Here is a 14,989-nt window from a genome sequence, read left to right as displayed (position 1 = left end):
CTAGAGCATTTTCTGCTAATGGTTTAAAAAGCATCAGCAAAAAAACGTGGTGAAAAAGAGAAATTTCGGAGTTCTGTGCCCAAGACTGAAGAATTCTTCAGGAGCACTGAAATCATAGGAATAAATAAAACGTTTTCACATTCAAACCGAAGAATATTTATGGCTGACCAGTTGTGCCAGGAATGGGAAGCAGGAGAGGACGTGATGCCCAGAGTGAGCGTCATGGGATGTGTCAGCACAACCAGCACATCCCAAATTGTCTGTTGACTGAATTAAAGCGGGAATGGTGACAGGTCCTGGGGCAGCAGGAACGTCTCCTCTGTGACTGCTCCACCTTCCCAGGTGCCCACGTGTAGTGGGTATGAGGGTCTGTAAGTGATAATGAAAAACAGGACCAGAGGAAACGGCCTCAAGTTGCACCAGGGGGGGTTGAGGTTGGATCTGGGAACAATTTCTTCCCCAAAGGGCTGTGGGGCATTGGAACAGGCTGCCCAGGGCAGTGCTGGAGTCACCATCCCTGGAGGGCTGGACAGACGGACATGAGGTTCTCAGGACATGGGGCAGTGCCGGGGATGGGTTAACAGTTGGTCTCCATGATCTTAAAGGTCTTTTCCAACCAAAATGATTCTGTGACTCCGTGATTTTCCGGGGCGTTGCAGCTTTGGCAGCAGACAGGAGCCAGGAGAAGGGACAGCACTGTCCCGAACCTTTTCAGTCCCTTCCAGCCCCATTTCCTATGCTTCCACGCCCACCCTTCACAATTCCAACATGTTTATTTAATTAAATATTAATTAAACATTTCCTAATAGTCTCGCCAATGCTGTCAGCAATTCGCTGGGGTGTCAGCATCGCCAGCTCCATGCTGGGCTGTGATGGTGATTTTTCCTAAAGCTGCTTTAGGAGATGCAAGACACGGTGTGACATTCCCGATCCAGTGGTGATTCTCAGCCGTGGACAAATCACAGTCCCATGGAAAACCCACAGAGCCCACCCAGGGTGAAATCCTGCAGTGATGCAGCTCCTGTGGGTCCATCACATGGACCTTAAATTCACTCCCAGCCTCCCTGAACACCGGTGGGGAGGTGGAGTGGGCACCCAAGGAGGGAGGTGGGCACCCGGAGGGGTGCAACGGGAACATGTGGGTGCAGCTTGGGCACCCCAGGGAGCAGCGTGGGCACTCCAGGGGTGGGCATGGGACACCCAGAGAGAGGCGTGAGCATGCGTGGAGCAGCATGGGCACCCTGGGGTGCAGCGTGGGCACCCCAGAGGGGTGCATGGGGCACCTTGAGAGAGGTGTGGGTGCTTCAGGATGCAGTGTGGGTACCCCCAGGATGGGTACGGGGGATGCAGGGAGAGGTGTGGACACGCATGGAGCATCTTGGGTATCCAGGGGTGCGGCGTGGGTACCACAGGGTGGGTACATGGGGCAGCTAGAGAGAGGTGTGGGCACACAGAGAGCACCGTGGACCCCCCAGGAAGGAGCCCAGGTACCCCAAAGAGCAGCATGGAGACCCCAGGGTGCAGGTGGGTACCCCAGGGGTGGGCATAGGGTACTTTGAGAGAGGTGTGGGCATAGCAGGGAACAGCATGAGCACCCCAGGAGGGATCCAGGCACCCCAGGGAGCAGCTTGGACGCCCTGGGGGTGCGTGTGGGGCTGCTAGGGGGAGGTGTGGGCACACAGGGAGCGGTACAGGTACCCCAGGGTGCCCCAGGGTGCAGCATGGGCACCTTCTCGGGGTACATGGGGGACCTAGAGAGAGGTACGGGCACACAAGGAGCAGCGAGGGCACCCGGGGGCAGTGTGGATACCCCAGGGGGTTCATGGGGCACCAAGAGAGAGATGTGTGCATACAGGGAGCACCATGAACACCCCAGTGGGGAGCCTGAGCACCCCAGGGAATGGACACCCCAGGGGTGGGCCTGGGGCACCTAGAGAGAGGTGTGGGCACCCAGGGAGCAGTGTGGGCACGCAGGGGTGCAGCATGGGTACCCCAAGAAGGAGCCTGGGCACTCGGAGGAGCAGTGTGGGTACCCCAGGGAGGTGCCTGGGGCAGCAGGAGGGAGGTGTGTGTACCCAGGGAGTACCGCAGGCACCCCGGGCAGTGGATTGGGCACCCCGGGGACAGCGTGAACACCCTGGGGACAGCATGGACAACCTGGGGATGTTGTGGACACCCCGGGGACGGCGTGGACAACCCAGGGATGTCGTGGACACCCCGGGGACGGTGTGGACACCCCGGGGACAGCGTGGACACCCCGGGAATGGCGCGGACACCCCGGGAGCGGCGTGGACAACCTGGGGATGGCGTGGACACCCCGGGGATGGCGCGGACACCCCGGGGACGGTGTGGACACCCTGGGGATGGCGCGGACACCCCGGGGATGGCGCGGACACCCCGAGGATGGCGTGGCGACGCCGGTGGCGAGGCGAGGGAGCCCGAGTAAGTCCCGCTTACCGGTGTCGGCGTTGGTCCAGGGCAGCAGGAGGACGACGGTATCACAGAGCAGCGGCAGGAGCGGCTGCGCCATGGGACGGTGGTGGCACTGGAGCAGGGCCGGGGGGCTCAGGGCTCCCGGGGTGGGCCGGGGCTCGGCCCCGCCGCCCGCCGCCGGACATACCCGGCGTGGCCAGACCCGCCTTCCCCTTTCGCTTTCGAACAGAGACCGGGGTGGGGGGTGCAGTGCCCGGGGGTTCGTTACCCGGGGGGATGCAGGGCCTGAGAGTTTGGTACCCGGGGGGGATGCAGGGCCTGAGAGTTCGGTACCCGGGGGGGATGCAGTGCCCGGGGGTTCGGTACCCGGGGGGGATGCAATGCCTGGGGGTTTGGTACCCGGGGGGGATGCAGTGCCTGAGAGTTTGGTATCCAGGGGGGATGCAGTGCCCGAGGGTTCGTTACCCGGGGGGATGCAGGCCCTGAGAGTTCGGTACCCGGGGGGGATGCAGGGCCTGAGAGTTCGGTACCCGGGGGGGTGCAGTGCCAGCGGGTTCGGTACCCGGGGGGGTGCAGTGCCAGCGGGTTCGGTACCCGGGGGGGATGCAGGGCCGGAGAGTTCGGTACCCGGGGGGGGATGCAGGGCCTGAGAGTTCGGTACCGGGGGGGAATGCAGTGCCAGTGGGTTCGGTACCCGGGGGGGGATGCAGGGCCTGAGAGTTCGGTACCCGGGGGGAATGCAGTGCCAGCGGGTTCGGTACCCGGGGGGGGATGCAGGGCCTGAGAGTTCAGTACCCGGGGGGAATGCAAGGCCTGAGAGTTCGGTACCTGGGGGGGATGCAGGGCCTGAGAGTTCGGTACCCAGGGGGGATGCAGTGCCCGGGGGTTCGGTACCCAGGGGGGATGTAGGGCCTGAGAGTTCGGTACCCGGGGGGGATGCAGTGCCAGCAGGTTCGGTACCCGGGGGGAATGCAGTGCCAGCGGGTTCAGTACCCAGGGGGGATGCAGTGCCTGAGAGTTCAGTACCCGGAGGGGATGCAGTGCCTGAGAGTTCGGTACCCAGGGGGGATGCAGTGCCAGCGGGTTCGGTACCCAGGGGGGATGCAGGGCCTGGGGGTTCGGTACCCGGGGGGGATGCAGTGCCAGAGGGTTTGGTACCCAGGGGGGATGCAGTGCCTGAGAGTTCAGTACCCGGAGGGGATGCAGTGCCAGCGGGTTCGGTACCAAGGGGGGATGCAGTGCCAGCGGGCTCGGTACCCAGGGGGGATGCAGGGCCTGGGGGTTCGGTACCTGGGGGGGATGCAGTGCCAGCGGGTTCGGTACCCGGGGGAAATGCAGGGCCTGAGAGTTCGGTACCCAGGGGGGATGTAGGGCCTGAGAGTTCGGTACCCAGGGGGGGTGAGGTGCCTGGGGATTCGGTACCCGGAGCGGGTGCAGGGCCCAGGGGTTTGGTACCGGGGCGGGTGCAGGACCCAGGGGTTCGGTACCTGGGGGAATGCAGTGCCCGGGGATTCAGTACCGGGGCGGGGTGCGATACCCAGGGGTTCAGTAGTGGGGGGAATGCAGTGCCTGGGGGCTTGGTACCCCGGATGAGATGCAGTGCCTGGGGGTTCGGTACCGGGGGGGATGCGGTACCCGGGGGGGATGCAGAGTCCGAGGGGACGCAATAGCAGAGACGGGGTACAATACCCAGAGGGTGCAATACCCTCGGGATGCAATACCGGGGGGGGTTGAAGTATCGGGGGGGCGAGATACGATACCAGGGAGTGAGATACGATACCAGGGGGGGATGCAATACCTGGGGGAGGGATGCCGAACCTGTAGGGAAGGATGCAATACCGGGGGGAGATGCAGTACTGGAGGGGGGAATGCAGTACCGAGAGGGGGAGGAGGGGAATGCAATACCCAGGGGTGAGATGGAATACCTGGGGATGGGATGCAATAGCGGGAGGAGGATGCAACAACGTGGGGGATGCAATACCTTGTGGTGGGGATGCGACACTGGCGGTGAGATGGAATACCTGGGGTGGGATACAATAACGGGGAGGGGCTTCGGTTCCCGGGGATGCAATTCCTGGGTGGGGGGGAGTGTGAGCAGCCATTAAAGGACAAATGTTGTTTGTACACCTGGGGACCTGGCGCCTGACCCCAGAGCCGGGGGGAGGACTGAGAGACACCAGACTATGAATCTTTAATGTAAAACTAAGTCATCACTTCGGACTAATCCCAGAATGCAAACTGTGTTTTAAAAGCTAAGCTGGGGAGAAGGGAGCCAGAGAGCTGGGAATGCGCACTTTAAGTAGATCAATAAGGGAGGGGGTTAGCAGAATTAGATGAATGAGACAGGTGATCTGCAGCAGGGCCGGGCAGCCTGTAAACCCTGCAGAACCAGCCCCTGGGAACAGGGGAGGGAATTTGCGGCTGAGATTAAGGTGATATAAGCACCGGCTTTTTGCCCTATTCCATGTGCTACCATCAGGTAGGACACACAGGTTTGCAAAATCGTTAATAAAATCTACATTGCTGAGAGATCCTGCCTGAGCCTGTTATATTGGCAAGATGATGGTTTCCTACAGGAAGCTCTACCAAGGTGTGGTCCACCTACCCCAGGTCCCAGCAAAGCTGTTCTGTCAGTCCCTTCTCAGCTGGATGGGGAAAGAAAGCACAATGAAAGGCTCATGGGTGAGATAAAGGCAGGGAAATCCCTCAGCAAGTACCGTCATGGGGAAAACAGACTTTGCTTGGGGAGAAAAAAAAATATCCATCAAATCAGAGAAATAAAACCAAATGTTAAAACCCCTTCCCCCCATCCCTTCCTTCCCCCCAGGCTTAACTTCACTCCCAAATTCTCTACCTTCTCCCTGGGAGCGGCGCAGGGGGACAGGAATGGGTGTTGTGGTCAGTTCATCACAGGTTGTCTCTGTTCTCACACTCTTCCCCTGCTCCACCGTTGGGTTCCTCCCATGGGACACAGTCCTCTATGGACGTCTCCAACGTGAGTCTTTCCCACAGGCTGCAGTTCTTCATGAACTGCTCCAGCGTGGATCCTCCATGCGGTCAGAAGTCCAGCAAACCTGCTCCAGCCTGGGCTCCTCTCCATGGGGACAAAGGTCCTGCCAGAAGTCTGCTCCAGTGTGGGCTTCTGTGGGGTCACAACCTCCATTGGGCTCCACCATGGACCTCCATGGGCTGCAGGTGGGTATCTGCTCCACCACGGACCTCCATGGGCTGCAGGTGGGTATCTGCTCCACCATGGACCTCCATGGGCCACCGTGGGTATCTGTTCCACCATGGACCTCCATGGGCCACTGCTGGGTATCTGCTCCACCATGGACCTCCATGAGCCGCAGGTGGGTATCTGTTCCACCATGGACCTCCATGAGACGCAGGTGGGTATCTGTTCCACCATGGACCTCCATGAGACGCAGGTAGGTATCTGTTCCACCATGGACCTCCATGGGCCACCATGGGTATCTGTTCCACCATGGACCTCCATGGGCTGCAGGTGGGTATCTGTTCCACTATGGACCTCCACAGGCTGCAGGTGGGTATCTGCTCCACCATGGACCTCCATGGGCCACCGGTGGGTATCTGCTCCACCATGGACCTCCATGAGCTGCAGGTGGGTATCTGTTCCACCGTGGGCCTCCATGGGCTGCAGGTGGGTATCTGTTCCACTATGGACCTCCACAGGCTGCAGGTGTATTTTAGAAAGAGCAACATACGAGGCTAAACCTTGAGAACAAGGTTCATATGCTGGAGGATTGTGCCGAGAAACATTCAGGGCCACGCAGATGAAAATGCTGCACCAGTTATACACCAGTTAAGTGATACACACCGAACCCTGGGAATCTTGGTTAATTGCTCTTGATTAGGCACATGCTATAATCAATGTACTCTGGACAGGTTGAGATTTCACAAGATGCATTTTATGAAAAGCAATCAAGAGGTTAGAGTTCACAATCGGCTTGCGCAAGAAATAGTTGATGGTAATGATACTGGGATTTGGTAAAGAAAATATGGTCTGTGAGACTTTATCCTTCTTCCCAAGTGTTCCTTCCAAAGCCATGTAAGACCCAACCATGTCATAACTCTTTCTGGGTGAGGATTTTTGTGATGTTGGTGAAAACAAGCCCTGTAGCTCCTAATCTTCAAAAAGATAAACAAAACTATGCATGAGAGGGTCGAACTGGAGAATTGTGATACCTTTATACAAAAAATCAGAGCTACTGAATGCCTGTGGGTGCTGATTTCCTGACGAGATTCTCAGGGATGTGGGTTAGTGCCAGGGTTGGGTTAATGGTTGGACTCCATGATCTTGAGGGTCTTTTCCAACCAAGATCATTCTATGATTCATCACCCCACTGAGTCCTGCCCAGTCCCCATCTCGGGGAGCCCTTTGTGCACTGTGCCCCTACATGCGGCATCAAAGGATCTTTCCCACCTTGTCCCTGTCCCATGCACCAAGACATGACCCTAAAGCAACTCTCATGGTGGAACATGGAGATAACCAAGGTCTGAGCACATCTTCTGTGTTTTCAAAGGGGTTCACCATCCTGCATCCAAATTAACAATTTAAGAATTGTTTGTTTTCAGTCGCCTCGAACATCTGAGAAGCAATTTTTGGGCTGAGCTCTCTCTCACCTTCTTGCCTTGTGTTGCTTTGGGAAGGTTGGGCAGAAGCGGTTGAGGAGTTCTGCTTGTTTCTCCTTGGATGTGGCATGTAGAAGGGTTGTGTTATTGACTACAACTCTTTAAGTGGAGATTTTGGGGGTGAGAAAAGCTGGATTCTAGGCCAGGACTAGAGATCACTCCAGTGTCTTTAAAGAGAGACAAACTGCTTGTTTCAGGATGCCAGCACCAGGGATTCGGAGCTCTTTCCTTCCTGGGCAAAGATTAAGAAGACAAAGAAGATGGAGATGAAGACAGATGAGGAAGGAGACAGAAGAAGGAGATAAAGAAGATAAAGGAGGAGAAGAAGAAGACAAGGAAGAAGAGGAAGATGATGATGAAGGAGAAGAAGAAGATTAAGAACATGGAGATGAAGATGAAGATGAAGAAGAAGACAAAGAAGATGAAGAAAAAAAGGAGGAGAAGGAAGAGAAGAAGAAGGAGGTGAAGAAGAAGATATGGTGCTTAGCATTGTAGGCAAAGCCATTTTCTACTCAAAGCTGAAATACACTGCATTTATGCTCGCCACAGCTTTTACACATTGACGCACATTGAAAACTTCATCTTCTGGAGGTAGGTTGGTAGAATTGGTGGAAACAGGGTGGTTTTGCTGCCCAGAGGAACACCCCAGTGAAGGCTATGAGCCTTTGTTGTGTTTGTGGCCTCTGGTCAGAGAGGATCCTGCCTTTCCAAAAGCTGTTTCTGAGCTTGATGAGAGAAATTGCTCCACGTTGGAGTTTCCAAAGTGTGACTTTACTGCTGAGGAATCCATTCGGAGCTGGGTGGGGTCTGAGCAGCTCGGGGGCTCACAGGGGATCTCCAATGGGATTTTTTTTGGGGGGGGAAATTCATCTCTTTTTCCATTTGGAGTGATGGGAGTTGAGGGGGAAGCGCTGATGTAACCGCAAAAGGGGTTTTTCCTGCCTCTTCTGGGTTTCCTGCCTTGTGGGAATTGCAGTTCTCGCTTTCTAAGGTCTTTGGCAAGAAGTCTTTTCTCAAAGAGAACTGACTGACTTCTCTCACAAGCCTTTATATTATTAAATCAGATCCTAGGAGACAAGTTACTTATCCTGGAACAAATAACCACAATCGCAGCTGCTGATGAAACATGAGGCTGTAAAATTTGCAGCTGGAGGCTTGGACACATCCCCTTTTGCCTACAAATGGCATCCCCAGAGGATTTATCTTAAAGCAAAATGAATTCTGCTCATGTTTTGGTTTTGTTTTTGCTTTTATGTTTTTTCAGTTCTCTGATAACGAAAAGGAGAATGGAAGATTTGTATGGGTCTTTCTACCATCACTTTCTAGGAGCACATCAATCTCTGTCACATGGGGCTTCTTTCCTTTCTCATTTCCCCAGGGTTACAAATAAATGTGCACAATGTCATTTGTCTCTGCTAGAAAGCGTAACAAATGACAGGCAGGTTGTGTCACCTAGTGTCCCCCTGTCCCACCACTGTGTCCCCATGGCCACCTCCACATGTCCCATGCTCATTTCCTCATGTCCTACAGCCTCATCCCTGTGTCCCATGGTCCTTTTTTGTCCCCTTTGTCCCCTGGGCTTTGAAGTGTGGCCACGTCCCCATGCTCCATCACCTTGTCCCCATGTCCCATCACCTTGTCCCCGTGTCCCACGTCCACCTCCTTCTGGTCCCCCTTCTCCCTTGGCCTTTGACATGTGGACACACCTGTATGTCCCATCCCACGTACCCATCTCCCATGGCCACCTTGTCCCCTTGGCTTTGAGATGCCCCACTGCCACCACCCATAACCATGTCCCTTTGGTCCCCTAGGCTACAAGACATGACCACGTCCCATGTCCCCATCCCTATGTCCCATGGTCACCTCTCTTCAGCCCCTCCCACCTCACCCTTCCCTGGTCACCTCACTGTCCCTTGAACTCCACCTTTGGGTCCCATGAGCAGCCATCACCACCACTGGCCACATGTCCCCTCCCTGGCCACCTCATCCCTGGTGTCCTCCCTGGCTGGGGGCTGTGGCTGAGGTCCTGTTATGGTCCCTTTTGTCCTCAGGGTGACTCGTTTTTCCTTTCTTTGGCATAAGAAAATGAATATTCTGTGGTGTTTGCAACCCATCCCGTGTCTCCTGGGCCACTCAACTACCAGAGCAGGTCAGATATGGTCTGGGGAGAACAATTCCCATTGTGCAAGTGCAATGAAATTGGAAAACAGAAGCACAAGTGCAATAAGTCATGACACAAAGGCACAACCCTCCATGTTCTTCCCATATGGGAAAATAAACCCCTTTCTGCCCTGGAAAGGTGGAAACCATCAGTCCCTTGTGACAATTCGGTACCAGGGACACAGTCCAAGTGTAACAATACCAGAATTATGTGATCTGGAGAGTTCTGGACATCACCAGAATATTAAGAGTGGCTACAGTGGAAAAATACTGACTAAAGCCAACCATCTCATGACCTTCTGAAGAGCAATTCCAAAGTGAGGCCCTTGGAGCTTCCATGGATTGCAGCAAACGTCTCCCTCCAAGCTGGGACATCCCTTGGACACATATCATGACCAACCGATGCCGCAAAGCTGTGAGTGAAGACAGATTTCTCCAGTCTCAACAAATCGCCCATTAGGAAATGCCAATGCTACAAAGTGAGTAATTTGCTTGACTTGAGAGGAAAATTTTAACCTTAAGTATATCTCCATATATATTTCACATACGTATGCTCAAAGCTGTAGGTTGGTGTGCGTGGTATATTCAAATATCTATGGATTAATATGTCCAAGCATAGCGTGACCCTTGACATCATCAAATCTGTCATCAAGTCACTGTTTTGATTACAACAAATCCCACTGAACTGCTTTAAGTCACTTTATTAATCAGCTGTTCATTTAATGTCATCAGAAACCATATATTAAACTTGTCCTCTAACTTAATAAATCCTATAGCTTGGTATTTATGGGTGGTTCTCTCTATACCATGTTTTTGGAGATGCAGTGGTACACAAGTAAGGAGGATGGAGTAGCCCATGAGCTGACTCGTTATCTAAATAGTTATTAAAAATTCCGTACAGTATATTCGTATCCTTCCTCCATGCCACGGTTCAGAAGAGGATTAAAAAGATGCTGCCATTCCTGAAGAACATCAGAGACGTAACCGTGACCTCATCAGATTGATGTTTACTGCATAACAATTTAAATAATGTACAGGTATGGCAACAAAAATACAAAGTATTGGTGAAAAGGGTTTCCAGGATGCTAAACCTGAGCAGCTGGGCAGAATCAGGGGCTTCTTCATAGATTCAGAGAAGCAAATAGGAGATAAAACTTGCCACTAGAGCCAACAAAAAAGAAAGGAAACAGCTGGAGGGGTTAAAGAAAGGGATTTCTTCTGAAAGAGCAAACTTGTTTGGACATATTGCGTCCCTGAGATGTGAGATTCTGCAGAGAGCTAATTAAGAAAGCGTTTGATAAGAAGACAGATTGTGGTGACCAGGAGCAGGGTTGGGTCAGACAAGCGCAGTGACCAGCCCTGATTTACAGCCAACTGGCCCCTTGTACACTCTTTTCTGGCTATTCCTCCTTTTTTTCCTCCCTGATCCTCTTCCCCTGACAATCTGCAGTTTCATCAACTCCCCCAATATCCAGGACCTGAGGGTCCCATCACTCACAAAATTTGAGGTCGCCTGCAGTATCTCGACAGCCCATCAAGATCGTTTCTCGTCTTTGCCCTCATGATGTTGGTCTCTGCTCCCCAGGAACAAGCGCCAGGAGCAGAGGAAACGGCCTCAAGTTGTGCCAGGGGAGGTTGAGGTTGGATCTAGGAACAATTTCTTCCCCAAAGGGCTGTGGGGCATTGAACAGGCTGCCCAGGGCAGTGCTGGAGTCACCAGCCCTGGAGGGCTGGACAGACGGACATGGGGTTCTCAGGACAGGGGGCAGTGCCAGGGGTGGGTTATGGTTGGACTCGATGATCTTGAGGGTCTCTTCCAACCAAAGTGATTCCATGATTCCATGTTACTCCACTGTGTTTGTATCTCTGTATATTGTTTTTACACCTTCCCCCTTTTCTTATTAATCCTTTTAGTATTATCAAGATACAAAAAAGCCCCCATTTTCTTCACATAAAGCACAGGAAAGCGTCCAACTGAGAAGAACATCCTTCCTGCCCAAGAAAAGTCTCCACTGTGTTTTTGGGATGGGGCAAAGGGTCCAGGAGCAGAGGAGCTCGAGAGAGGTGGGAGACGGTGAACATCTCAAACACATCTGCAACACATCTGCAGAGCGTGAACACCTCCGGGACAACCAAAAAGTGCTGCCACCAGAACTGGCCGAAGAGGATGAAACAAAGACCCTCCACACCCCCAGTAATGAAGAATTCGGAGTTAGGACCTTGGCTTGAAGCCACATTAATGTATTAAATTCAGAGATGAAGCGATGAACTGGTGCAGAGCACCAGGTTTTGGACAAGGGATGAAAAGAGTAGTAGCAAGGAAGAGTTGTTTGGGAAAAGAACCAGACTGGACTTATTTTTCATGAATCTGTACTTTCTGGAAGGAGATGTCTTGTTTGAAACCAAGAGATACTTACAGTGCATGGATAAAAATTAAAATGTTAATATTCATTACAAATGAATGCAAATTTTTTTCTTCTCAGGATGATTTCACGCAGATGTGATTAGAGTGCAATTAGGCGAGATGGATTAAAACCTGAGCCTCAGAGTAATCACTCTAGAAAAATGATATTGGAAGAGTTTATGTGTTAGGAACAAGTTATTGGTCATGGTGAAGAACTCAGTCTTACGAATTACCCACTTTTTTGACTTGTTTTCAATTGCTTTCAATAAGATGCAAAGACGTGGGATTGTTTTCAGAAGGTGAATGCTCATGCACATACATCATGGATGTGAATTTATCATATTTTACTAGACACAAAGAATTAAACTCAAATATTACCTTTTGGAGCATGTAGTCTTTCTTGAGATCTATAACATTTCAAGTTATTTTCCTACGTTACCTAAATTGAGGGTTAAAACCACGTCCCTCCAGCTCAGAGAGTCGCTCTACACCAGATTTACACATCGACAATATAGATAATGCCATATAATCCAGTTTGCTTCAATTCCCTTGGAGCCTGGTATTCAGCTGATGTTGAGATTTAGATCTACAAAGCTTGGGCTGGCTTGAAACTGCCCCTTCAAGCATCATTTTCTTAAATTATGAGATATAATTGATAGGGAAGAGCGTCCTTGATTTCTTCTTTGTTCATGGGAAGAACTCCAGGAGCTAATGGTAACCACCTACAAGCTCCCACCTTGCAGAAGGAAAGTTGCCCAAATCTTTCACAAAATGGAATAATTTGTGTTTTAAGAGACACACTTAGGCATTCAATGAATTAACACCCTTAGCAAAAGTCTAATAAAAAGGGATTTTGCTGCTGGAGCTACAGTGGGCTCTGGAAAAGAACCAGTATCATCACATTTTGCAGGACTGGGATTTTAGGACTAGAATCAAGATTCACTGTGACTTGATGATTCCCCATAAACAGGAGAGCAGATACATTACATTGTGTGGTCTCAGTTTGTGGAAGATCTCAAATAATTCTTTCAAATATTCCAACTATATAAACACCTGGGTAGACGGCAAGGACTTGCTTCTTTCTCTTGCTCCATAATATCCTATCAATGGGTTAACACCACCTCTTAGATTCCACCAGCAGCATGTAGGGAAACAAAAACGTCCTCTACCCACCCTAATTTCAGAGACCAAGGAGCTCTGCTTGGGTTTTGTGTTTATGCTGCTAAGAGGAGTAAAGCAAACAACTTTTATTGCAACACACCGGAACAAACAGACACCACTTGAATTTTTGCCTGTGGGAGACTGTAGGAGACATGAAAACAAGGATGGTACCAGGGGATTTGGACAAATTAATCATATTTAAATAGTCATTCAAACCTTTGGCTGAAAAAATGCAGCTTGTCTGAATTTGTCTTTGTTGGATTGCATGGAAAAACAGAATTAAAAATGTTGAGTGTCATCCATCTGCATTCATTATGCGATTGAAAAACAAGCCCGTTCCCTGCGAACTGACAGCCAGTACTGGTCACCCCGCTTTGCAGATGATATGAACTCAAGGAAATGTAGAGAACAGCAATTTTCAAAACTCAGGGATATAGAAAAACTCTCAGAAGATGTTGGAGGGGAGCGCGTGTTTCTCAGGAATGGTGCAGAGGTCTCGTGGCACCAAAAGGAGAAAGTACTAAACCCAGAAGCTCCGGAAGGAAAAGCCACATAACACAGCCCAGTGTCAGACAGCAGAAGTCCTTGCAGACACAACTTTACCCACAGAACCAGCCGGTCACTTCACCGTGTTGCCTGTGGATGGGATTCGAGAAAAGCGTTTCATCCAGACCAGCAGACCCGTGCTAAACATCTGTGAGAGTGGGTCCGGAGATGGAGCAGGATTGGCCTGACCATCGCCATCAAGAACTGAGAGAACTGAGGCCCTGACCGAAAGAACAGATGGACAATGACTTGGAGAGAGGCCCGAGGAGCAGCATTGTTTGAACTGTTTCTCTGATACGGGGGCCTCCTGCTCACAATGGCTGCTGTGTGGACTTTGCTGCTGCTTCAGCCAAACCAGCCCCCCCTCCGGAAAGCTGTTGTCATGAGGGTCTCTTTGACCCAGGGACAATCGCTGCTGTCCAGAAGATGTGTTCTCACCTGCAGCCTCAGTCACACGTGTCCCCCACCTGCTCCCTCAAACAATGGCCAATGACAAAGAGCATGCCCAGAGCTCGCCAAGGGTCCTGAGGTCACCCAGTGGACCAGAGAGAGACCCTGAATGCTGGACACGTAAGCGCTGGCAAAAGAAAGCGTGGATCCTTCGAGCCTGCGCAGTTAAGCCTGGGTTGCGAAATCAAGGCAGACTGGCCTGAAACAATGGGAGCGAGGGGGGTGAAGAAGCACACAAGGTGACTCCAGAATGGACACCAGTGAAGATCTTCCCACCAGAGGATCCCGAACCACGGCAGAGAACCGGCCGGACTCCACGGGACCGGAGACCAGAGGGAGCTTCTGGAACTGGATGGTGAGAAACGCAACCTCATTGCTCATCTTTACTTTTCCCTGTTTCTTTTCCCTTTTCTCTTTCTCGCTCTGTCTCTCTATCATGTGCCGCTTTACGGGCAAATTAATAAAGTAACACTGCTTGATTGAGTTATAACCCCTTGGCATTTTGGTCACCTTAATTTTGCGCTCTGAGGTCAAGGTAAAAGAACCATCACGAGTCCATTGCCGAAGGGACTGTGACAACATCTAAACCAATTTAATTTTTCAGAAATTAAAACGAGGGCTGCTCTCGCAACAAATTGTGCGTAATTGCCCATCTTCTTCATTATTGCCATGACCAGGGACCTGATAGCAGGTGAGACACTTTGAGGTTGGTCCATCTGATATTTCCTGGGACATCAAACCAGATAAATAAAGATCTGCCACCACGATGGAGCTCGGATGGTTCCAGTTGCTCGGCTGATGGCCAACCAGTGACCACTGGGGCTTCCAAACAGATTCATGGTTCTTCTACTCATTTGTTCATTGCATTATGAATGTTAAGCTCTTGGGCAGCTGTGGAACACCATGCTCTGGTTGCTTCCCAGCCACCTCCTCTTGTCACCACAAACATGACACCATCGAGTTGCTCTCCTGGAAAGGACACGAGAAGAATTTGTCTTGGCCTTTCATCTGAAGGGGGTCCAGAAACTCCTTTATTTATTCCGTGCTGAGAAGGAGTGGCCTAGAAAGAAGGAAGCCACAAACAGCAAGGCTACTGACAACTTAAGCTGCATGTTTAATTCAGTATTTGAGGGGAAATTATGTGTTTTATTGTATAAATCAAGCTCATTGGGGGCGTTTTGC

This window comes from Streptopelia decaocto, assembly GCF_964273445.1.
Source record: "Streptopelia decaocto genome assembly, contig: HAP1_SCAFFOLD_830, whole genome shotgun sequence".
In the NCBI taxonomy this organism is placed as follows: domain Eukaryota; kingdom Metazoa; phylum Chordata; class Aves; order Columbiformes; family Columbidae; genus Streptopelia; species Streptopelia decaocto.
This window is presented reverse-complemented; position numbering follows the sequence as displayed.